The 23,149-nt window shown below is 46.0% G+C and overlaps 11 non-coding genes and 1 pseudogene across 11 annotated transcripts; all 12 read left to right on the top strand.

Annotated features, from left to right (window-relative positions):
• The first annotated feature begins 2,706 nt into the window (after positions 1 to 2,706).
• Positions 2,707 to 2,889, top strand: LOC114540854. Its single transcript, XR_003689136.1, has one exon. It is a non-coding gene; the product is annotated as a U2 spliceosomal RNA (small nuclear RNA).
• Positions 2,890 to 3,344: 455 nt separating this feature from the next.
• Positions 3,345 to 3,508, top strand: LOC114540831. The gene has a single exon (XR_003689114.1). It is a non-coding gene; the product is annotated as a U1 spliceosomal RNA (small nuclear RNA).
• A 657-nt stretch (positions 3,509 to 4,165) lies between these two features.
• On the top strand, positions 4,166 to 4,357 carry LOC114540846. The gene has a single exon (XR_003689129.1). It is a non-coding gene; the product is annotated as a U2 spliceosomal RNA (small nuclear RNA).
• A 446-nt stretch (positions 4,358 to 4,803) lies between these two features.
• Positions 4,804 to 4,967, top strand: LOC114540829. The gene has a single exon (XR_003689112.1). It is a non-coding gene; the product is annotated as a U1 spliceosomal RNA (small nuclear RNA).
• Positions 4,968 to 11,794: 6,827 nt separating this feature from the next.
• LOC114540851 lies at positions 11,795 to 11,977 on the top strand. The gene has a single exon (XR_003689134.1). It is a non-coding gene; the product is annotated as a U2 spliceosomal RNA (small nuclear RNA).
• A 455-nt stretch (positions 11,978 to 12,432) lies between these two features.
• Positions 12,433 to 12,596, top strand: LOC114540828. Its single transcript, XR_003689111.1, has one exon. It is a non-coding gene; the product is annotated as a U1 spliceosomal RNA (small nuclear RNA).
• Positions 12,597 to 13,283: 687 nt separating this feature from the next.
• Positions 13,284 to 13,475, top strand: LOC114540845. The gene has a single exon (XR_003689128.1). It is a non-coding gene; the product is annotated as a U2 spliceosomal RNA (small nuclear RNA).
• Positions 13,476 to 13,921: 446 nt separating this feature from the next.
• Positions 13,922 to 14,085, top strand: LOC114540827. The gene has a single exon (XR_003689110.1). It is a non-coding gene; the product is annotated as a U1 spliceosomal RNA (small nuclear RNA).
• Positions 14,086 to 19,836: 5,751 nt separating this feature from the next.
• On the top strand, positions 19,837 to 20,017 carry LOC114540866 (annotated as a pseudogene).
• Positions 20,018 to 20,440: 423 nt separating this feature from the next.
• On the top strand, positions 20,441 to 20,604 carry LOC114540825. Its single transcript, XR_003689109.1, has one exon. It is a non-coding gene; the product is annotated as a U1 spliceosomal RNA (small nuclear RNA).
• Positions 20,605 to 21,658: 1,054 nt separating this feature from the next.
• Positions 21,659 to 21,845, top strand: LOC114540848. Its single transcript, XR_003689131.1, has one exon. It is a non-coding gene; the product is annotated as a U2 spliceosomal RNA (small nuclear RNA).
• A 425-nt stretch (positions 21,846 to 22,270) lies between these two features.
• LOC114540824 lies at positions 22,271 to 22,434 on the top strand. The gene has a single exon (XR_003689108.1). It is a non-coding gene; the product is annotated as a U1 spliceosomal RNA (small nuclear RNA).
• Positions 22,435 to 23,149: the final 715 nt, after the last annotated feature.

The following is a 23,149-nucleotide window of genomic DNA, read 5'->3' as shown; positions in this document are numbered from 1 at the left end:
TTCTATGCACTCCTTTTCACTGCACAGCCTCTAGATCGCGAACATCAAGACTTTTTTCTAAAGAACATTAATATGCGTCTGTCTGATGATGAGAAATCACAGTGCGAAGGGCCGCTTACAAATGCCGAATGTAAACGAGCTTTAGATGGCATGGCCTCTGGCAAGTCTCCTGGCCTTGATGGCTTTCCGGCTGAATTTTATAAGCGTTTTTGGCCAATTCTTGGTGACGACTTTGTTGAAGTCATTAATTTTTGTTTTCAACAAAAAAGTCTCTCTATAAGCCAACGGTCAGGTGTAATCACTCTTTTGCACAAACGAGGAGATCGAGAGGATATGAAAAATTGGAGGCCGATAACTTTATTATGCGTAGACTATAAGATTGTCGCAAAATCCCTCGCAAATCGTCTTCTTGGAGTTCTTGACTCGGTCATTCATTTCGACCAATCTTGTGGAGTTCCTGGTAGAAATTGTGCCGAGAATGTTCGCCTGCTGCACGATGTTGTAGCGCATGCAAATGTGAGGAATGCTGGAGGAGCAGTCATATCCTTAGATCAAGAGAAAGCCTTTGACCGGGTTGAGTGGTCGTACCTCGCCCGTGTCTTGGAAAATATGAATTTCGGCCCTTCTTTTCGTAGTTGGGTCGCATTACTCTATACCAATATATTCTCTAGTGTCCTCATTAATGGCGAACAATCCGCTCTCTTTCCTGTTTCCAGAGGTGTTCGTCAAGGATGCCCTCTATCTCCATTGCTATATGTCATTGTGGCTGAAACGATTGCATGCGCAATTCGGAAGGATCCTGCTATTGATGGCTATTCTTTGCCAAATAGTCAAAAGGTTAAATTATGCCAATATGCCGACGATACTTCCGTTATCGTTTGTTCTTTCCGTGCCTTACAAGCTTTGTTTTCCCTTTTTAATCGCTACGAACTGGCCTCTGGAGCCAAGCTTAATACCAAAAAATCGCATGGTTTACTATTTGGTTCCTGGAAACACCGAAATGACTTACCAATACCATTAGATTGGTCAAGTACCTCCATTACAGTACTAGGTTCCAAACTGAGTAATTTGGAGTCACAAGATTGGACTTCCAAAATTCAGAGCCTTGATTCCATCTTCTCCACATGGCAAACCAGGAAGCTTTCATACCATGGTCGAGCGTTGATCTCCAACATGTTAGGCTTAAGCATCTTTTGGTATTTAGCATCCTTTTCCACCGTTCCCGCAAATACTATCAAAGCGATTAATTCAAAAGTCTTTAACTTTATATGGCAGAAAAAACGAGAATGGCTTGCCCGGGCTTCAGTCACCCAACGTTTCTACCCTAGGGGGACTCGGCGTAGTTGACATCAAATGGAAAATATCATCTTTACACGTATTATGGATTAAAAGATATTTCTTACACCAGAACCTGCCATGGGCTACCTTTTTCCGTATGTATTTACGTCGAGCCTTTCCGGGTCGCACTGTTGTTCAGGTTTTATCTCTACCATCTCCACCTAAGTATGCTATGGATGCTTTACCAACTTTTTATCGCTCCGTATTAGAATCATGGTTTAGATTGCCAAGAAAATATGTCGACGGAGAATTTATTATAGAAGGACGCAAAAACAATTCTTGTAAGTTATCATCATTATCTGCCAAATACGTTTATGACATTCTATCAATGAGCGAACGCACACAACATCGTTGTGTTGAGAAATATCGCAACTGGGGTCTGTCATGTGATTGGCCTACAGTTTGGCGTAACTTACTTCTATGGCGTTTTATTAGAAACGTCCGAAACACATCATGGCTTATTGCTCACGGCATCCTTCCAACTGCTGACCGTTTGATCCGTTTCGGTATAAACGTCAACGCTCGTTGTCATTGTGGCAAAGAAGAGACATTAGTTCACCTCTTTACAGCCTGTCCCTTTGCTCTAAAGTTAATACGTTGGTACCACTCTATCATCAAGCGATATAATCCATTATCTGCATTGCCATCTTCTAGTGAGATCCTACTTGGATATGTTGACTCCAGACATATCCCATTGGTCTTTTCTTGTCTCCTAGGAGTCATACGACATCAAATATGGCTTGCTAGAAACTCCTTTCGTTTCAATCGCATAAATCCTGACTTTATCGCTTCACGGGACAAGGTTAAATCCACCCTTCGCTTCACTTTGAAAATTCAACGTCGTCATTGTTTAGCACAACATTTTTCTGAACAATGGCTCGCTGGTGAAGTATTTGGCTTCATTACTCCAGTTGATTCCATCGAATTTCATAGCTTGATCAAATAATTTTTTATTTTTTGTTCTTCGTGGTCACGGGGGTCGCCTTATGGGAAAGTACTGCCGTCGGCCTCGAAGATGTATTGTCTTGTAATCTGTCTCGTGGACAGTCCTGTCCAATTAATTTTGGCCTGTGGTTCGGTTGGACTTCGGTTCGACTGGACTGCACAGGTGACCACCTTTACGGTGAATTTTTAGAGTGTAGCTTGTTTGCGGACAAGCTGCACTGATCTTTCAGGGTTGCTCGCGTTGATCGTGTGATTCACCATCATCACTGTCATTCATCGTACCATTCACGCGTTGTATCATGGCATAGGGGAGAGGTTCACACCCTCTGACGATCTGCGTCACTAAGTAGTGGCCCCCTTGGGTGCGGCGATTGCACGGGTCCAGGCTCCATTGCACCGTCGGAGTCGATAAGCCCATCGTCGTTCAACTCAAAATAAGATCAAGTGTAGTATCTGTTCTTATCAGCTTAATATCTGATATGTTAGGCAATGCCTAACTCATATATTAAACTGATTTTTGGCCTTCGGCCCTGGGATTGAAGCTTGCTTCGCCCTGGCCACGGGTTGTCTCGGTATTGCACTACATCCGAGTACGGCCCTCTTCCCCTCAACGGGGGAAGAATCAAATCATTTGAATCGAAACAAAAAATTAATATGAATTCAGTAACACTGCATGAAAACTCGCTCAGTATATAGTGATTCTATCATATATAGTATCCGATCACTATAGTAGCTATCTATCTATCTATTATACTCAGCCATGCAGCCCTATATATATTATTATTCAATGCAATAACTTAATTGGCATTGTTCTTTCTAAAATTCTGTTTCGGTAGACTTAAACCTCACATCAACTCATGCCACTTTCCATTTTCAGACGAACCGCCGCAGTCGCCGGACTCCTCGATCGATCGGGAAACCAGTTACGAACAGCCACATTGATAACAAACGCCGTACGTACGTATGAATATTATTCACTACTGTAACGCGGCGGCGGTGAACGACCGCGATCGAAACGCTTCGTCGCCACAATTATAAGTCAACGGCGCTGCCACAAAAGCATACTTACCTGACGCGAGAGGCACCTTGATCAACTAGGAGGTCCTCTCAGGATGAGGCCCTTTCATTGCACTTCGACTGGGTTGACTCCTGCGATTACCCCTAATGTGGGTAACTCGAGCGTATAATTTCTGGTAGTGGGGACCTGCGTTCGCGCTCGTCCCCTTCTCCCTTCGTCAACCACATCTTATTCATGATTCAAACAAAAACATCGCAAAACAAATCTAAAACTCAGAAGCGTGCGTCGTGTGAAAGCTAATAACAACTTCATTTTTTAACAACGGTGCCGCCGCCGGGTTGTCACAAGTTATTAGGTGTAACCGAATCTCGGAAAATCGTTTGAAATTCGACACCTATTGATTAGCTCTCGCTACCGATCGACGGATGGCGTGCCGGTACTACATACATATACATGTACTACCACCGCTACCGCAGCGTCGAGAGCTTCGTCACACTATATGTAACAACGTCTCGGATATCAGCACATACCACAGCAGTCTTGCGAGGCAACACATCGACGTAGATAAATGAATAACCAACTATCTATCGGAACTGATAAAAAACCCGCAAAAACAGCTTCACGATCAATATAGAATGGCTCGGCGGCGGCAGCAGCAAAGCGTGACCGCGAGGACGTCCCGGCAAGCGTAGGCGGCCCGCCGGCCTCGCATCGAACCCGTTCACGAAATAACGAGCAGCAGCGACATTGCTTGTTGGCTTCCTCGTGCCGGCCAATTCTGCTCACTCGATCGCACACCCGCCACCGGGTCGAGCGGGCTCGCCGATGCGCAATAAAGTCTTGGTGGCGAGCCGAAAACGGGTTATCGCTTCTCGGCCTTTTGGCTAAGATCAAGTGTAGTATCTGTTCTTATCAGCTTAATATCTGATATGTTAGGCAATGCCTAACTCATATATTAAACTGATTTTTGGCCTTCGGCCCTGGGATTGAAGCTTGCTTCGCCCTGGCCACGGGTTGTCTCGGTATTGCACTACATCCGAGTACGGCCCTCTTCCCCTCAACGGGGGAAGAATCAAATCATTTGAATCGAAACAAAAAATTAATATGAATTCAGTAACACTGCATGAAAACTCGCTCAGTATATGTGTTCTATCATATATAGTATCCGATCACTATAGTAGCTATCTATCTATCTATTATACTCAGCCATGCAGCCTATATATTTTCAATGCAATAACTTAATTGGCATTGTTCTTTCTAAAATTCTGTTTCGGTAGACTTAAACCTCACATCAACTCATGCCACTTTCCATTTTCAGACGAACCGCCGCAGTCGCCGGACTCCTCGATCGATCGGGAAACCAGTTACGAACAGCCACATTGATAACAAACGCCGTACGTACGTATGAATATTATTCACTACTGTAACGCGGCGGCGGTGAACGACCGCGATCGAAACGCTTCGTCGCCACAATTATAAGTCAACGGCGCTGCCACAAAAGCATACTTACCTGACGCGAGAGGCACCTTGATCAACTAGGAGGTCCTCTCAGGATGAGGCCCTTTCATTGCACTTCGACTGGGTTGACTCCTGCGATTACCCCTAATGTGGGTAACTCGAGCGTATAATTTCTGGTAGTGGGGACCTGCGTTCGCGCTCGTCCCCTTCTCCCTTCGTCAACCACATCTTATTCATGATTCAAACAAAAACATCGCAAAACAAATCTAAAACTCAGAAGCGTGCGTCGTGTGAAAGCTAATAACAACTTCATTTTTAACAACGGTGCCGCCGCCGGGTTGTCACAAGTTATTAGGTGTAACCGAATCTCGGAAAATCGTTTGAAATTCGACACCTATTGATTAGCTCTCGCTACCGATCGACGGATGGCGTGCCGGTACTACATACATATACATGTACTACCACCGCTACCGCAGCGTCGAGAGCTTCGTCACACTATATGTAACAACGTCTCGGATATCAGCACATACCACAGCAGCACAACTCTTGCGAGGCAACACATCGACGTAGATAAATGAATAACCAACTATCTATCGGAACTGATAAAAAACCCGCAAAAAACAGCTTCACGATCATCGTTGTTCACCAACTCTCGACAATATAGAATGGCTCGGCGGCGGCAGCAGCAAAGCGTGACCGCGAGGACGTCCCGGCAAGCGTAGGCGGCCCGCCGGCCTCGCATCGAACCCGTTCACGAAATAACGAGCAGCAGCGACATTGCTTGTTGGCTTCCTCGTGCCGGCCAATTCTGCTCACTCGATCGCACACCCGCCACCGGGTCGAGCGGGCTCGCCGATGCGCAATAAAGTCTTGGTGGCGAGCCGAAAACGGGTTATCGCTTCTCGGCCTTTTGGCTAAGATCAATTGGTCGAGAATTTTGGTGAAGGGGCAATTAATTGCTGGTCCTTCTTTATTTTGTTAGTGGAGGGAAAAGGAATAGTCTGCCTTTTCTGGTTCTCCGTGATATTTATTTACTATACTCTTTCTTTACTCTTGGGAGGGCAAAACTGGGATTTTGCTGGACTCCCTTCTTCTTCTCTTGGGAGGGCAAAACTGGGATTTTGCTGGACTCCCTTCTTCTTCTCTTGGGAGGGCAAAACTGGGATTTTGCTGGACTCCCTTTTTCTTCTCTTGGGAGGGCAAAGCTGGGACTTTGCTGGACTCCCTTCTTCTTCTTCTTTTGGGGGGGCAAGGCTTAGCCTTTGCTGGACTCCCTATTCTCTGTGTATCTTTAGGGGGGGCAGGGCTCAGCCTTTGCTAGACTCCCTATTCTCTGTGTGTTTTTACGGGGGCAAAGCTCAGCCTTTGCTGGACTCCCCTTTCTCTTTCGGGGCGGTAAAGCTTTTTGCTTTCCTTTTTCTGTGTGTTTTTGGGAGGCAAAGCTCAGTCTTTGCTTAACTCTCTTTCTTTGTCTTTTGGACGGCAAAGGGTTAGCCTCTTTGCTGGACTGCATTTTTTTCTGTATTTTGAGAGTGTGAAGTTTGCTGGACTCTCTGTCTTTCTTTTGGGCAAGGGTCTCGCCTTTGCTTTTACTGTCTTTTGGCTGTAGTTTGAGCTGAGGTGAATTAAGTGTATACTATTTGATTGTATTTTTTGTCTGAGCTTTATTCTGTTCAAATATATTATTACTGTTTGAACAAGTTTTGTATAATTGTTATATATTGGTAATCTGCCACAAACAGTGGGTATTTTGGATATGATTCCGTTCATAAACCGTACTGTTGACATTGTTTTGTCCAAGGAAATCGAAGCTCGCAACGTTAATGTTCGCGAGGTAATAGATGAATTCCGTGGACAATGTGAAAATTTTTTTGAAACCTTTGAGGCGATTGTTTATATGGCGCCTGGCCGTTTTCGCATAACTTGCAAAAGTTCTCGTAAACAATCATTTGGTTCGAGGTTTTCCTGTAACATTTAAACCTGTGTCGCAATACAAATGGGTGAATATTACCCGTCTGTCTTATGGTATCCCGGATGATAAAATTCAAACTGCTTTATCCCCTTATGGTTCCATAAAATTAATTAAAAGTGCGACGTATTCTAAAATATACACAGGTGCTAGAAATGTCTTAATGGATATCACGACTGAGATCCCGGCCAGACTACGCATTGCAGATCATTGGTGCGCTGTCTATTATAAAGGTCAGGTTCGGAAGTGTTTCATTTGTGGTAACGAAGGTCATTTTAGTCGTAGTTGCCCTGATAGGCCACCATCTCGTATGGAAGTGGTTGATCCACATCCTGAAGATCCTCCTAATGATCTTAATGATGACCCTTCTAATAATGATGATCCTCCTAATGTGGATGATTCTCATAAAAATCCTGATCAAGTTGAAATTAAGGAAAAATCTAGTGAAGAACATTCGGTTGATGCAGCAGATCCTCCTGTGGGAGTTGAATCCTCCAAACAGCTTCTTTTAGCTACTGCTAAGTCTTCAGTAAAGACTCGTAAGCGAAGGCCTTCTCGAAATGACAATTCTGGAAAATCTGTCCGTTCAAAGTCAGTATCTCCAGTACGCTTATCGCGTCGTCGTTCCCGGTCACCTTTACGTACTGATTTTTCAACTGGTCCTGGTTCAGTGTCGGATTCTGAACCTTCTGATGATATGACCAATGGCGAGTCGGATACTTGGTGTTCTGATACTTCCCGTACAGTAACTTCTGGCGTGGAAGATGAGAATTCTATGACTTCCTTTTTTGCTAGTCATCCTGGACACGAATCTGGCTCTCTTGAATTAGACTTTCCCCCAAATGTTCCTCGGGTTACGAAAACTTATGCTCCCCCTCCTACTGTACCAGAGCCATCCCAGGCTTCTGAAGAATCTTTATTTATTCATCGAATCTTTCAACAATCTTCTCCTTTTGGGGAAGAGCAGTCTTGAATAGATTAATTAATCTTATAATTTAATTGTTACCAATAATATTGTTTAATTAATTGTTGTTTTATTCTAAATTTATTATGGCTGAGAATACTATATCCCTAATTACATTGAATGTACAAGGTTTTCGCGATTCGACGAATCGTTCTGTTTTATTTTCTTGGCTTAATTGTGTTAAAGCAGACATTGTTTGCCTCCAAGAAACTCATTCTTCGTCATCAGTTGAGTTTACTAAATGGATAAAATCTGAAGAAGATAATGGTAATAATTTGCAATCTTACTCGGTTTTTTCATCTCCTGGTTCAATTCGCAGTCGAGGTGTGGCTATTTTGTTCAAACCTAGCTTTCGTTTGGTTTCATCTTCTTCCGATGATTTTGGTCGATGGTGTATTGTTACATTTTCTAAAGATAACACCGAATTTCAAGTCGTTTGTCTTTATGGTCCGAATAAGAAGGTGGAGGGGGAAAAATTTTTTGCTGATTTAATGCCTTGCATCGATGCATCTCTTCCTCTTTTTTTGGCTGGTGATTTTAATACAGTTGTTGATGCATCAATAGATCGTCGTGGTTGCAATACTTCGTCCCCTTGGGCTTATAATTGGCCACGTTCTTTACAGCTTCTTACTTCTGAATTGAATGTCACAGATATTTGGCGTTTTAAACACCCAACAGCTCGTGAATTCACTTGGCGTCGCACTAATGGGGCTCAAGCTTCTCGCCTAGATATGGTTTGGATATCTTCCTTTCTGGTAGACAAAGTATTTGACATTGATATATATCCTTTTTTTCGTTCAGACCATTCGTATGTTTTTCTTCGTCTGAAACTTCCTGGTTTACCAGATCGCGGCCCTGGTGTCTGGAAAATGAATGCATCTTTGTTGTCCGATGAGAACCTTTCTATCAAAGTTCGCGAATTTTGGTGCTTTTGGCAATCTAAAAAAGAATCTTTTGACTATATTGACCTTTGGTGGGACGAAGGAAAACACCGCCTTAAGAAATTAATTCGCCGTTATTCTCGTCATTTAGCTGCTGCCCGTCGTGCCCGCATTTCGTCGTTGGAGCATACTCTTTATCATCTTACTCGCCGTGAGAATAGCGGAGATGATGTTGGGCGGTTTATTAAAGAGACAAAGGATCTTCTTGACCAGGAGCATTTACATTCGGCTCAGGGAGCCAAGATTCGTGCTCGAGAACAGTGGGCAGAAGAGGGTGAAACGTCGTCATCATACTTTTTTCGGTTAGAAAAATCCCGTGCCGTCCGTCGCCTTTTTACAGGTATTCGGAACGCTCAAGGTGTTATTGTTCACTCGGTTTCTGCTATCATTCGGGTTTGGTGCCTTTTCTATGTACAGTTGTTCACTGCTGCAGTGCTGTGTTCATCTGATCAAGATTTCTTTATAAATTCTCTAGATCGTCGTCTTTCTGATCGTGATTCCGCATTGTGCGAAGGAGAAGTTACTCTTGAGGAATGTCGTGTTGCTCTTGATAGTTTTAAATCTAATAAGTCTCCTGGGATAGATGGTTTACCATATGAATTCTATAAGAAATTTTGGAGCATTCTCGGTTCTGATTTGGTTGATGTTTATAACTCTTCTCTATCGTCTGGTTTTCTCTCATATACTCAACGGACTGGTTTAATTACTTTATTATATAAAAAGAATGATCGCATGGATACTCGGAATTGGCGTCCCATCTCGCTGCTCTGTGCCGACTATAAGATCCTCTCCAAAGTATTGACAAATCGTCTTAAAGTTGTTCTTGCATCTGTGATATCCCCTGTTCAAACTTGCGGGATTCCTGGTCGTTTTTCTGGAGAGAATGTTCGTTTGCTACAGGATATTATTAATCATGCAAATAAAACTAATATTGGTGGGGCATTGATTTCGTTAGACCAAGAAAAAGCATTTGATAGGGTTGAATGGTCATTTCTTGAAAGAGTTTTGGTTCGGATGAATTTTGGTCCGGTTTTTCGTTCCTGGGTTCGCTTACTTTATTCTAGTATTTTTTCACGTGTGCTTGTCAATGGTTTTACCAGCGAAGCTTTTCGTGTAACCCGCGGTGTTCGTCAAGGTTGTCCGTTATCGCCACTTTTATATATACTTGTTGCTGAGACAATCTCGAGCGCAATTCAGAAAGCTTCTGATATTGATGGTTTCATACTTCCAGACGGCCGATGTGTAAAGTTATTCCAGTATGCGGATGACACTACTGTGCTGGTGAGATCCGACTCGGCCCTTCAAGCACTTTTTTCCCTTTTTGCCAGATATGAGAACGCGTCGGGTGCCAAATTGAATATTTCTAAGAGTCATGGGCTCCTTTTTGGTCCTTGGAAAAATCATCGTCCTGCTGTCCCCTTAAAGTGGTCAAATGAATCAGTCATTGTTCTGGGTTGTCGTCTGGCTAATGATGATCAAGTTGATTGGCAATCTCTTCTAGATAAATTCGAAGATCAATTAACCCTGTGGAAACACAGACAACTGTCGTTTCGAGGTAGAGCTTTGATTGCTAATACCCTTGGTCTTTCTTTATTTTGGTATCAAGCTACTATTTTTGACATCCCAAAGACAATTATTTTCCAGATTAACAAGATCCTCTTCCATTTTGTATGGCAGAAGAAGCGCGAATGGTTAGCTCGTTCTTCGGTTACTCAACTAGTGTCCTCAGGGGGCCTCGGGGTGGTAGATGTTGCACGTAAGCTCCTGTCTTTACGAGCAGTCTGGATTCGTCGTTACTTAGTGCCTCATCCCTCGCATTGGTCTACTTTTTTTGATTATCACATCAGTTCTATATTTGGTTCTTCTGTACATGATCTTTTTTCACGTGATCATATACCTGTATATCTCATTAAGAGGTTACCATCCTTTTATGCCTCCATTGTTCGAGCGTGGGTTGAGCTCCACTGCACTCGTGTGCAAAGTGTTTGGGTGATTCCTCGTCCTTTTGGTCCTCCTTTACCTATCAGTGAATTAACCGCTTCGTTTGCTTATCGTTCCTTTTCTCGTGGCCAGCTAGTGCCTCATCGTGCCTTTGCAAAATTTCAAGACTGGGGGGTTACTGTTCACTGGAACGATGCCTGGTCGAGTCTTAATCTTTGGCGTTTTGTTAGATCGGTGCAAGATAGTTCTTGGTTATCTTTTCATGGCATTCTACCCACTGCAGACCGTCTCGTTCGCTTTGGAATGCAAGTTGATCCCAATTGTTTTTGTGGCCAACAAGAAACTTTGTTACATCTTTTCACGACATGTCCTTTTGCTATAGCCGTTTTTGATTGGTTTTTTCAATGCCTTTGCAAATTTAGACGATCCATTTCTCCATTGTCTCCAAATGTTATTTTATTTGGTTTTTCCTCAGGAGCAAATGTTCCGGTAGCATATTCGGCCTTGTTGGGGATCCTTCGTCATCGTATCTGGATTGCTCGAAATGCTTACCGTTTTGAGCACATTGCTCCTGATGTTATAATCTCTTTACGGGAAGCTCGGTCCACCTTCCGTTTTTTGGTTCGCATGCAGAAGCGTCATTGTCGTCCGACTCGTTTTGAACATGATTGGCTAGCAGACGGCCACATTGGTTCCGTAAATGACTTGAACTGGATTCAATTTTCTCGTGATTTCATCTCTTAGTTCTATTGTATCTTCCTTGTCTTTATTTGTTCTTCGTTGACGCGGCGGTCGCCTTATGGGAAAGTACTGCCGTTGTCTTCGAAGTTGTGTTGCTACGTAATTTGTTTTGTCATGTGGTATGTTGTGTACTTTGTACGTAATTGTCCTTTTAATTTTGGCCTGTGGTTTAGTCGAGCTTCGGTTCGGCTGGGCTGCACAGGTGACCACCGTTAGGTGAATTTTTGTGTGGCTCATTTCGACTTCGGTTTGAATGAGTTGCGCTGGTGTTTTTAGGGTTGCTCGCGTTGATCGTGTAACTTACCATCATTTACTGCCATTCACCATCATTAGAATATCACTCACGTGTTGTTTCATGGCACAGGGGAGAGGTTCACACCCTCTGACGATCTGCGTCACTAAGTAGTGGCCCCCTTGGGTGCGGCGATTGCACGGGTCCAGGCTCCATTGCACCGTCGGAGTCGATAAGCCCATCGTCGTTCAACTCAAAATAAGATCAAGTGTAGTATCTGTTCTTATCAGCTTAATATCTGATATGTTAGGCAATGCCTAACTCATATATTAAACTGATTTTTGGCCTTCGGCCCTGGGATTGAAGCTTGCTTCGCCCTGGCCACGGGTTGTCTCGGTATTGCACTACATCCGAGTACGGCCCTCTTCCCCTCAACGGGGGAAGAATCAAATCATTTGAATCGAAACAAAAAATTAATATGAATTCAGTAACACTGCATGAAAACTCGCTCAGTATATAGTGATTCTATCATATATAGTATCCGATCACTATAGTAGCTATCTATCTATCTATTATACTCAGCCATGCAGCCCTATATATATTATTATTCAATGCAATAACTTAATTGGCATTGTTCTTTCTAAAATTCTGTTTCGGTAGACTTAAACCTCACATCAACTCATGCCACTTTCCATTTTCAGACGAACCGCCGCAGTCGCCGGACTCCTCGATCGATCGGGAAACCAGTTACGAACAGCCACATTGATAACAAACGCCGTACGTACGTATGAATATTATTCACTACTGTAACGCGGCGGCGGTGAACGACCGCGATCGAAACGCTTCGTCGCCACAATTATAAGTCAACGGCGCTGCCACAAAAGCATACTTACCTGACGCGAGAGGCACCTTGATCAACTAGGAGGTCCTCTCAGGATGAGGCCCTTTCATTGCACTTCGACTGGGTTGACTCCTGCGATTACCCCTAATGTGGGTAACTCGAGCGTATAATTTCTGGTAGTGGGGACCTGCGTTCGCGCTCGTCCCCTTCTCCCTTCGTCAACCACATCTTATTCATGATTCAAACAAAAACATCGCAAAACAAATCTAAAACTCAGAAGCGTGCGTCGTGTGAAAGCTAATAACAACTTCATTTTTTAACAACGGTGCCGCCGCCGGGTTGTCACAAGTTATTAGGTGTAACCGAATCTCGGAAAATCGTTTGAAATTCGACACCTATTGATTAGCTCTCGCTACCGATCGACGGATGGCGTGCCGGTACTACATACATATACATGTACTACCACCGCTACCGCAGCGTCGAGAGCTTCGTCACACTATATGTAACAACGTCTCGGATATCAGCACATACCACAGCAGCACAACTCTTGCGAGGCAACACATCGACGTAGATAAATGAATAACCAACTATCTATCGGAACTGATAAAAAACCCGCAAAAAACAGCTTCACGATCATCGTTGTTCACCAACTCTCGACAATATAGAATGGCTCGGCGGCGGCAGCAGCAAAGCGTGACCGCGAGGACGTCCCGGCAAGCGTAGGCGGCCCGCCGGCCTCGCATCGAACCCGTTCACGAAATAACGAGCAGCAGCGACATTGCTTGTTGGCTTCCTCGTGCCGGCCAATTCTGCTCACTCGATCGCACACCCGCCACCGGGTCGAGCGGGCTCGCCGATGCGCAATAAAGTCTTGGTGGCGAGCCGAAAACGGGTTATCGCTTCTCGGCCTTTTGGCTAAGATCAAGTGTAGTATCTGTTCTTATCAGCTTAATATCTGATATGTTAGGCAATGCCTAACTCATATATTAAACTGATTTTTGGCCTTCGGCCCTGGGATTGAAGCTTGCTTCGCCCTGGCCACGGGTTGTCTCGGTATTGCACTACATCCGAGTACGGCCCTCTTCCCCTCAACGGGGGAAGAATCAAATCATTTGAATCGAAACAAAAAATTAATATGAATTCAGTAACACTGCATGAAAACTCGCTCAGTATATAGTGATTCTATCATATATAGTATCCGATCACTATAGTAGCTATCTATCTATCTATTATACTCAGCCATGCAGCCCTATATATATTATTATTCAATGCAATAACTTAATTGGCATTGTTCTTTCTAAAATTCTGTTTCGGTAGACTTAAACCTCACATCAACTCATGCCACTTTCCATTTTCAGACGAACCGCCGCAGTCGCCGGACTCCTCGATCGATCGGGAAACCAGTTACGAACAGCCACATTGATAACAAACGCCGCGTACGTACGTATGAATATTATTCAACTGTAACGTGAACGACCGCGATCGAAACGCTTCGTCGCCACAATTATAAGTCAACGGCGCTGCCACAAAAGCATACTTACCTGACGCGAGAGGCACCTTGATCAACTAGGAGGTCCTCTCAGGATGAGGCCCTTTCATTGCACTTCGACTGGGTTGACTCCTGCGATTACCCCTAATGTGGGTAACTCGAGCGTATAATTTCTGGTAGTGGGGACCTGCGTTCGCGCTCGTCCCCTTCTCCCTTCCCCACCTCTATTCATGATTCAAACAAAAATCGAAAAACAAATCTAAAACTCAGAAGCGTGCGTCGCGTGTGAAAGCTAATAAATAAGAACTTCATTTTTTAACAACGGTGCCGCCGCCGGGTTGTCACAAGTTATTAGTGTAACCGAATCTCGGAAAATCGTTTGAAATTCGACACCTATTGATTAGCTCTCGCTACCGATCGACGGATGCGTGCCGGTACTATTATACATACTACCACCGCTACCGCAGCGTCGAGAGGTTCGGCTATATATAACAACGTCTCGGATATCAGCACATATGCCAGTACTGGTGCATATGGCACCATGCACCCAACTCTTGCGAGGCAACACATCGACGTAGATAATAAATAACCAACCAACTACCTTCGGAACTGTTGTGAAAGCAAATGACCGAAAAAAACCGCAAAAAACAGCTCCCCTAACCCTAACCCTAACTGTCGACAGTAATGAATGGCTCGGCGGCAGCAGCAAAGCGTGACCGCGAGGACGTCTCGGCAAGCGTAGGCGGCCCGCCGGCCTCGCATCGAACCCGTTCACGAAATAACGAGCAGCAGCGACATTGCTTGTTGGCTTCCTCGTGCCGGCCAATTCTGCTCACTCGATCGCACACCCGCCACCGGGTCGAGCGGGCTCGCCGATGCGCAATAAAGTCTTGGTGGCGAGCCGAAGACGGGTTATCGCTTCTCGGCCTTTTGGCTAAGATCAAGTGTAGCCGCATTTGTTCTTTAGTGATCGCTGGCAAATTTAGGGCACAGTTTGTTTACTGTCCGGTTCAATTTATTTGAACGCCTAAAAAACGCTACTCAGCCATCGGCGCAGCCACAGTTAAGTGGTCTTTTAGAGATACTTAACATTATTGTGCAAGTATACTGAGAGGTCTTTTAGAGACACTCAGTTCGCCTTTTGGTCTCCTCATAACACTTGGTCGTTTCTTTAGGAACGCTTTCCCGCCTTGTGTTGTGTTTATCTAAATTGTTTGAGCATTTTCCGGCTAAATTGTATAGTTTGTGAGGTTCGTTTAGTGCCGTGTTTTTCCCTTGATCCGCAAGGTTTTTCCCGCGAGGCTATTCAAGCGATACTTTCTATACAATTTCTTGTTCTCGGTTTCCCTTATCCGAAGGTTTGAGTTAAATATAGTCAACCTACTTCTACTGCGGTAGGTTCGCTCCGAGTTCAAGGTCTTAATTTATTCAAAATTTGGTTTGTTTGTTTTGATTTTCGGCTCTTTAGCAGTATGTTTCTCCCCGGCTCACGCCGCGTTTGAGAGTTCGGAACCAACTATTTTGCCGTGCCTTTTCGAATATCTCCGAGTGGCAGTCAACTATACGTGTGACCTCGACCCACAAAGCTATATTCGCGATATTTGTGACCCGGACTAGTACATCCGTGCCTCGACTACGGTGTTCACGAATATCGGGCAAAATAGTTGCCAAGCTAGGTCTCCTCTGCGCTTGCAGAGTTTGAGGAAATTCTAGAGGGACACTATTTGTTGTGAATAGGGGTCGCTCCTAGCTTGGTTTTGGCTTTTCGATTTTCTGCCACTAAAACACAACATTTCATGCCCATTGGTTTCACCAGACGTTTTTGAATCCCTGGCTTACTTTTTATATACCCCCCTCGGCTACAATTCTTTGTTCGGTTACGTAAGAAAGTAAAGTCCTATCATGATGGCAACCCCACATGATACTTTGCCAACTCTTCCCGGCAATCGACCCCTATTGGATCGACTTAGTTGCGGCACTTGCGAAAAAACCTTCGCGAACCAACGGACCCGACATATCCACCTGATGAGATATAAGCACGAACTGACTGAAACCGCTGAAATCACAGTCCCGTTTCTGCTACATCTCCGACAGCAGTCTCTCAGATGTCCATTGTGTCCCTTCAAAGCGAAAAGAACCAAGTCACCGCGAAGTCTCATAACCCACTTCACCCGGCATCTGCCTACATATAAACTTACGATTGCCTACACGTGCTCTGTATGCATGGAAGTGATGGACGAAAGTGAAGTCCCCAAACATTTGAGCTCACCGAACCAACAAGCTTCCACTGACACCTTCTGCTGCCTTACCTTCTGCACCAGCTGGCAACTCGCCGTCGAGCTCCTCATCGTCTGGTTCCTCGTCGGTTTCCTCCCCCGCATCACCACCATCCTCCCTCCCCATTATCCCCCAACCCTCCGAGCCCTCAATCCCAATCCACCCAAGAGCTACCGAACACGCAACAACCGTTCTCCCCGTCATTCCCTTCCCCTATTTTCCTTTCCCTTCCCCTGAACCAATGCTGCCTTGCTCCAACGGTTTTCTCGATGCTTGTGAAGATATCCCTGAACCCACCCCTCTTCCACAAGCCAATCCATCAACCCCTTCCCCTGCTACCCCACCGCAGATGGCAAACATCAGCACATCGCAATCACCTCACTACCCTAGCACACGCCAACCTTCCCCCTCAACCACCGTCCACGAGCAATGGATTACTTTGAACCCACCCAACCCACCATTGAAGACCTCCCGATCACTGATGAACCTCAAACTCCCCCACCCCGACCCAGCTCTCTTCCAACAACCCAACCACCAGTAATCCCTCCACCAGTCAACCCTCCACCTGACCCCAGTCCACTCATCGAAGATCCCACAACCGCCTCCTTCCCATCCACCAATACTACCACATCCTCCACGATTTCCGAAACCGATTCTCCCTAGAATTCGATCAGGAACTAGCCTTCGATGATTTCGAACAACTTACGCGGCAATTCACCTCGGAAGCTGTTGACCTTGCTCGGAACATCTCTTCCCAACAGCGACCGACGTCCGACCCAGAGACGACCTGACCGACCAAGTGCCAGACCTCCATCGACCGCCGGCGTCCGTTGCCAGGCGATCCCACGGCGCAAAACGCCTGCAACACCTCTACCGCATCTCTAAAAACGAGCTGCCGACAAGTGTTCGAGATGAAAGTCCAGGCTTTGATGGCACCCTGATGAGCCACAGCCTTTTTCACCCAAACTTTTGGCCCCCGAAATTGCAACATTGCCAAACTCCGAGAAGAACTCGCTGCCTTCGTACCCACTGCAGACACGGATGAATCCCTCTTCACACCACCTCACCTGAGGAACTCGCCACCAAACTTCGATCGATGGCAAACTCTGCACCTGGCAAAGACCGCCTTGAATATCGCCATCTACGCCTCCTAGACCCAAAATGTGAAATCTTGGCCAAAATGTTTCGACATTGCTTCCTCGCCAAGGACGTCCCTCAGGCATGGAAAACTGCCCCACCATACTCATACACAAAAAGAGAGCACCTCAGACCCCAGCAATTTCCGACCAATTGCCCTCATGTCATGCCTGTACAAATTATTAATGGCCATCCTTGCCAAACGCATGACCTCATTCGCCATTTCCAACAACCTCCTATCGCCACAACAGAAGAGTGCCCGCCCAAGCGAAGGATGCTATGAACATGCCTTTCTTCTTGAGTCCATTGTGAACGATGCTCGCAGACACCTCGACCCCTCTGTCTCGCCTGGTTGGATATCCGCAATGCCTTCGGCAGTATCCCCCACTCAGCTTTACTCACCACTCTCACAACATGGGCTTCCCTCTGACCTTGTATCAATGATACAAAATGCGTACACGGCGCCACAACCGAAGTCGTCACCCCTCTTGGCAAAACAGCTCCAATCCACATCCACTCTGGCGTAAAGCAAGGCTGTCCCCTCAGCGCAATACTCTTTAACCTCGCCGTCGAGCTAATCCTCCGGAAATGTGTTGCCAAAGCTTCCTCCCTTCCTCGCGGCCCTCTCAAACACAATGGCTGCCCTATCTCAATCCTAGCCTATGCGGATGACATTGTAATCCTCGCCCGAAACAAGGAAACCTACAAATCCTCCTAGATACTGTCACATCAGCTGCTGATAGCCTCTCTCTGGAGTTCCGACCAGACAAATGTGCCAGCCTCTCGCTCGCCAAAACTACCCCTCGCGTTCAGAGCAATACCTTCCGAGTTCATGGAACACAAATCCCTGCCTTGCAACGTGAAGACCACTACCGTTACCTGGGTGTTCCCATTGGACTTATCCCCAACATCGCCGACCTCCATACCCTCGTCGATAAACTCACATCCAAACTGGAGAAAATCGAACTCTCTTTGCTATCCCTTGGCAGAAGCTGGATGCCATAAGAACTTTTATTCAACCCTGCCTCACCTATGTCCTACGTTCCACCGATCCCCCACCAAAGCTCTTCAAGCTACCGATCCCAACTCACGAAAACTGTCAAAGCCATATGCTCCCTGCCAAACCGTGCATCACCCCATTACATCTTTGCCTCGAAGCAAGCGGGTGGCCTTGCCCTTGTCGACCTATTCGTGAGAACCACATCCAAACGATTGTTCAAGCAACTCGAATGCTCGCCTCTGATGATCCCACGGTAGCTGCTGTTGCCAAGAGAACTCCGCCAAACTGTTAGGTTTGCATCTCAGTCAGATCCTACCCCAGCACTAATCTCCTGTTTCCTATCAAACACCCCCGATCGTCGCCTTGAAACAATTCGATCCCGAACTGGTTCCCTTTGGACCCGAACACGTCAGGCTACGAAATCCATCCCATCACAATCCACGTGCCCGATGTGGGTCCCCCAACCATCACTGCGCCAGATTATCCTGACCATATCCAAGCAAAAGATGTTTGTCGGTTCCTACACAACCTAGATCGTGATCATGCCGCCCAACCTCCAGGATCTCCGCGACCAAGGCAAAGTCTCTCGCACCCTCACCACTGAAAATTTGCCAAGCTCCCCTATACACCGGTAAACATCCGCTTTAAAGATTGGAGCCACCGTGCGCGCCTTAACCTCCCTACCCAGCATCAAAAGTCGATCCGTGCCGCCACTGTGATGCTGCGAAACCCTGCCTCACGTTCTCTGCCACTGCCCAACCAACATGGTCGCCATAACCACCCGGCACAATAGAATCGTTGACCGCCTCACCAACGCTGTCCGATCGGGCTCCATCTCCACTGATAAAACCGTCCAAGACAGTGGCTCTTCAGTTCGCCCTGACATCGTCATTGATTCCAACAACCACGTCACCATAATCGATGTCTGCTGCCCTTTCGAAAACGGTCAAGAAGCCCTCGAAGAAGCTGTTTCACGCAAAGAACTCAAATATGACCATCTTAAAACCTTCTTCGAATCTCAAGGCAAAACCTGCGATGTCTTTGGTTTCGCAGTTGGCGCACTCGGTGCATGGCATCCTGGCAATGAACGTGTCCTGTCTGCCCTCAAGATGACCCCACGCTACAAAAACCTCTTTCGCAAATTATGCTGCTCCGACGTCATCCAAGGGTCAACCGACATCTATCGCCAGCACCTCGGCTGCGATGATGTCCTTCCTTAAATATCTGTTATTTTCACTTTTATACCTTTGATTGACCCCCTTTACTCACCTCACGCTTATGGTTTTTCCGATTATCGGACAAGTTTCATTTATACTTTTATTTTGCCATCCCCAGGCACTTTTTTATCTAATTTTTCTTTTGCATATCTCATGGTTAACTGAGTCCCCTCAATCTTATCCGTTTGACTGCACTAAATTAGGTCACATGAACACTGAGATGCCATTAAGGCAACCATTTGGCACTTGGAATATAGGACGCACTATGAGCCTGTATCTCTTATTTTCGATTAATTTTCAAATTTCAAAACAACAAATTTTCGTAGATATGAATGTTTCGGCCCAAGATAAGAACTCTGTTCTTATCAGCTTAATATCTGATATGTTAGGCAATGCCTAACTCATATATTAAACTGATTTTTGGCCTTCGGCCCTGGGATTGAAGCTTGCTTCGCCCTGGCCACGGGTTGTCTCGGTATTGCACTACATCCGAGTACGGCCCTCTTCCCCTCAACGGGGAAGAATAATAACCACAATTTGAATCGAAACAAAAAACTCGCTCGGTATAAGTAATTTTATCATCTATAGTATCCGATCTAGTAGCTATCTATCTCATATTCAGTCATGCAACCGGTTCTATATTATTATTATTCAATGCAATAACTTAATTCGCATTGTTCTTTCTAAAATTCTGTTTCGGTAGAGTTAAACCTCACATATCAACTCACGGCCGCTTTCCATTTCAGACGAACCGCCGCAGTCGCCGGACTCCTCGATCGATCGGGAAACCAGTTACGAACAGCCGCCGCATTGATAACCGAAACGGCGAACGTACGTACTTGTATGAATATTATTCAATGTAGTAACGTGAACGACCGCGATCGAAACGCTTCGTCGCCACAGTTATAAGTCAACGGCGCTGCCACAAAAGCATACTTACCTGACGCGAGAGGCACCTTGATCAACTAGGAGGTCCTCTCAGGATGAGGCCCTTTCATTGCACTTCGACTGGGTTGACTCCTGCGATTACCCCTAATGTGGGTAACTCGAGCGTATAATTTCTGGTAGTGGGGACCTGCGTTCGCGCTCGTCCCCTTCTCCCTTCCCTTCGGCGACCTCCTATTCATAATTCAAAACTGAAAATCGAAAAACAACAGGTCTAAAACTCAGAAGCGTGCGTGCTGCGTGTGAAAGCTAATAAATAAGAACTTGATTTTTTAACAACGGTGCCGCCGCCGGGTTGTCGCAAGTTATTAAGTGTGACCGAATTTCGGAAAATCGTTTGAAATTTGACACCTATTGATCACTTCTCGCTACCGATCGACGGATCGCGTGCCGGTACTTTTATACATACTACCACCGCTACCGCAGCGTCGAGAGGTTCGTCAGGCTATATATAACAACGTCTCGGATATCAGCACATATGCCGGCAGTACTGTGCATATGGCACCATGCACCACAACTCTTGCGAGGCAACACATCGACGTAGATAAATAAATAACCAACCAACTATCTATCGGAACTGTTGTGAAAGCAAATGACCGGCTAAAACCGCAAAAAACAGCTCCCCTAACCCTAACCCTAACTGTCGACAGTAATGAATGGCTCGGCGGCAGCAGCAAAGCGTGACCGCGAGGACGTCTCGGCAAGCGTAGGCGGCCCGCCGGCCTCGCATCGAACCCGTTCACGAAATAACGAGCAGCAGCGACATTGCTTGTTGGCTTCCTCGTGCCGGCCAATTCTGCTCACTCGATCGCACACCCGCCACCGGGTCGAGCGGGCTCGCCGATGCGCAATAAAGTCTTGGTGGCGAGCCGAAGACGGGTTATCGCTTCTCGGCCTTTTGGCTAAGATCAAGTGTAGTGCTTGTGGTACCACAAGTTACTAGTGTTGATCTTAGGACTCGGAAGTTGCTGATGGTTAAGGTAGCAAAGGAAGTGGAATCTGACAATTTGCAGATGACTCAACTGATGCGCCTAATCTGATAGCAATGGATGACAGAGGGCAATCACGGGCTTTGTGATGTAAACGAGTTTGCACGTGGCGTATCAAATCTTGGTCCTCAGTGCACTTACGAGGTCAAGTGAATCAGCACTGATCGGTATGGGATCATTGCATCGCCATATGCCCGTGGCAGATCCTAGTAGCCGATTCGATCTCACAAAATGAGATCAAGTGTAGTATCTGTTCTTATCAGCTTAATATCTGATATGTTAGGCAATGCCTAACTCATATATTAAACTGATTTTTGGCCTTCGGCCCTGGGATTGAAGCTTGCTTCGCCCTGGCCACGGGTTGTCTCGGTATTGCACTACATCCGAGTACGGCCCTCTTCCCCTCAACGGGGGAAGAATAATAACCACAATTTGAATCGAAACAAAAAACTCGCTCGGTATAAGTAATTTTATCATCTATAGTATCCGATCTAGTAGCTATCTATCTCATATTCAGTCATGCAACCGGTTCTATATTATTATTATTCAATGCAATAACTTAATTGGCATTGTTCTTTCTAAAATTCTGTTTCGGTAGAGTTAAACCTCACATATCAACTCACGGCCGCTTTCCATTTCAGACGAACCGCCGCAGTCGCCGGACTCCTCGATCGATCGGGAAACCAGTTACGAACAGCCGCCGCATTGATAACCAAACGGGGCGAACGTACGTACTTGTATGAATATTATTCAATGTAGTAACGTGAACGACCGCGATCGAAACGCTTCGTCGCCACAGTTATAAGTCAACGGCGCTGCCACAAAAGCATACTTACCTGACGCGAGAGGCACCTTGATCAACTAGGAGGTCCTCTCAGGATGAGGCCCTTTCATTGCACTTCGACTGGGTTGACTCCTGCGATTACCCCTAATGTGGGTAACTCGAGCGTATAATTTCTGGTAGTGGGGACCTGCGTTCGCGCTCGTCCCCTTCTCCCTTCCCTTCGGCGACCTCCTATTCATAATTCAAAACTGAAAAATCGAAAAACAACAGGTCTAAAACTCAGAAGCGTGCGTGCTGCGTGTGAAAGCTAATAAATAAGAACTTGATTTTTTAACAACGGTGCCGCCGCCGGGTTGTCGCAAGTTATTAAGTGTGACCGAATTTCGGAAAATCGTTTGAAATTTGACACCTATTGATCACTTCTCGCTACCGATCGACGGATCGCGTGCCGGTACTATTTATACATACTACCACCGCTACCGCAGCGTCGAGAGGTTCGTCAGGCTATATATAACAACGTCTCGGATATCAGCACATATGCCGGCAGTACTGTGCATATGGCACCATGCACCACAACTCTTGCGAGGCAACACATCGACGTAGATAAATAAATAACCAACCAACTATCTATCGGAACTGTTGTGAAAGCAAATGACCGGCTAAAACCGCAAAAAACAGCTCCCCTAACCCTAACCCTAACTGTCGACAGTAATGAATGGCTCGGCGGCAGCAGCAAAGCGTGACCGCGAGGACGTCTCGGCAAGCGTAGGCGGCCCGCCGGCCTCGCATCGAACCCGTTCACGAAATAACGAGCAGCAGCGACATTGCTTGTTGGCTTCCTCGTGCCGGCCAATTCTGCTCACTCGATCGCACACCCGCCACCGGGTCGAGCGGGCTCGCCGATGCGCAATAAAGTCTTGGTG

The sequence above is a fragment of the Dendronephthya gigantea genome, unplaced genomic scaffold (genome assembly GCF_004324835.1).
Source record: "Dendronephthya gigantea isolate DGI-Jeju-01 unplaced genomic scaffold, DenGig_1.0 000250F, whole genome shotgun sequence".
Taxonomy (NCBI): Eukaryota; Metazoa; Cnidaria; class Anthozoa; order Malacalcyonacea; family Nephtheidae; genus Dendronephthya; species Dendronephthya gigantea.
Note: the sequence above shows the minus strand (reverse complement) of the source record. Positions and strands in the feature narration are given on the sequence as shown.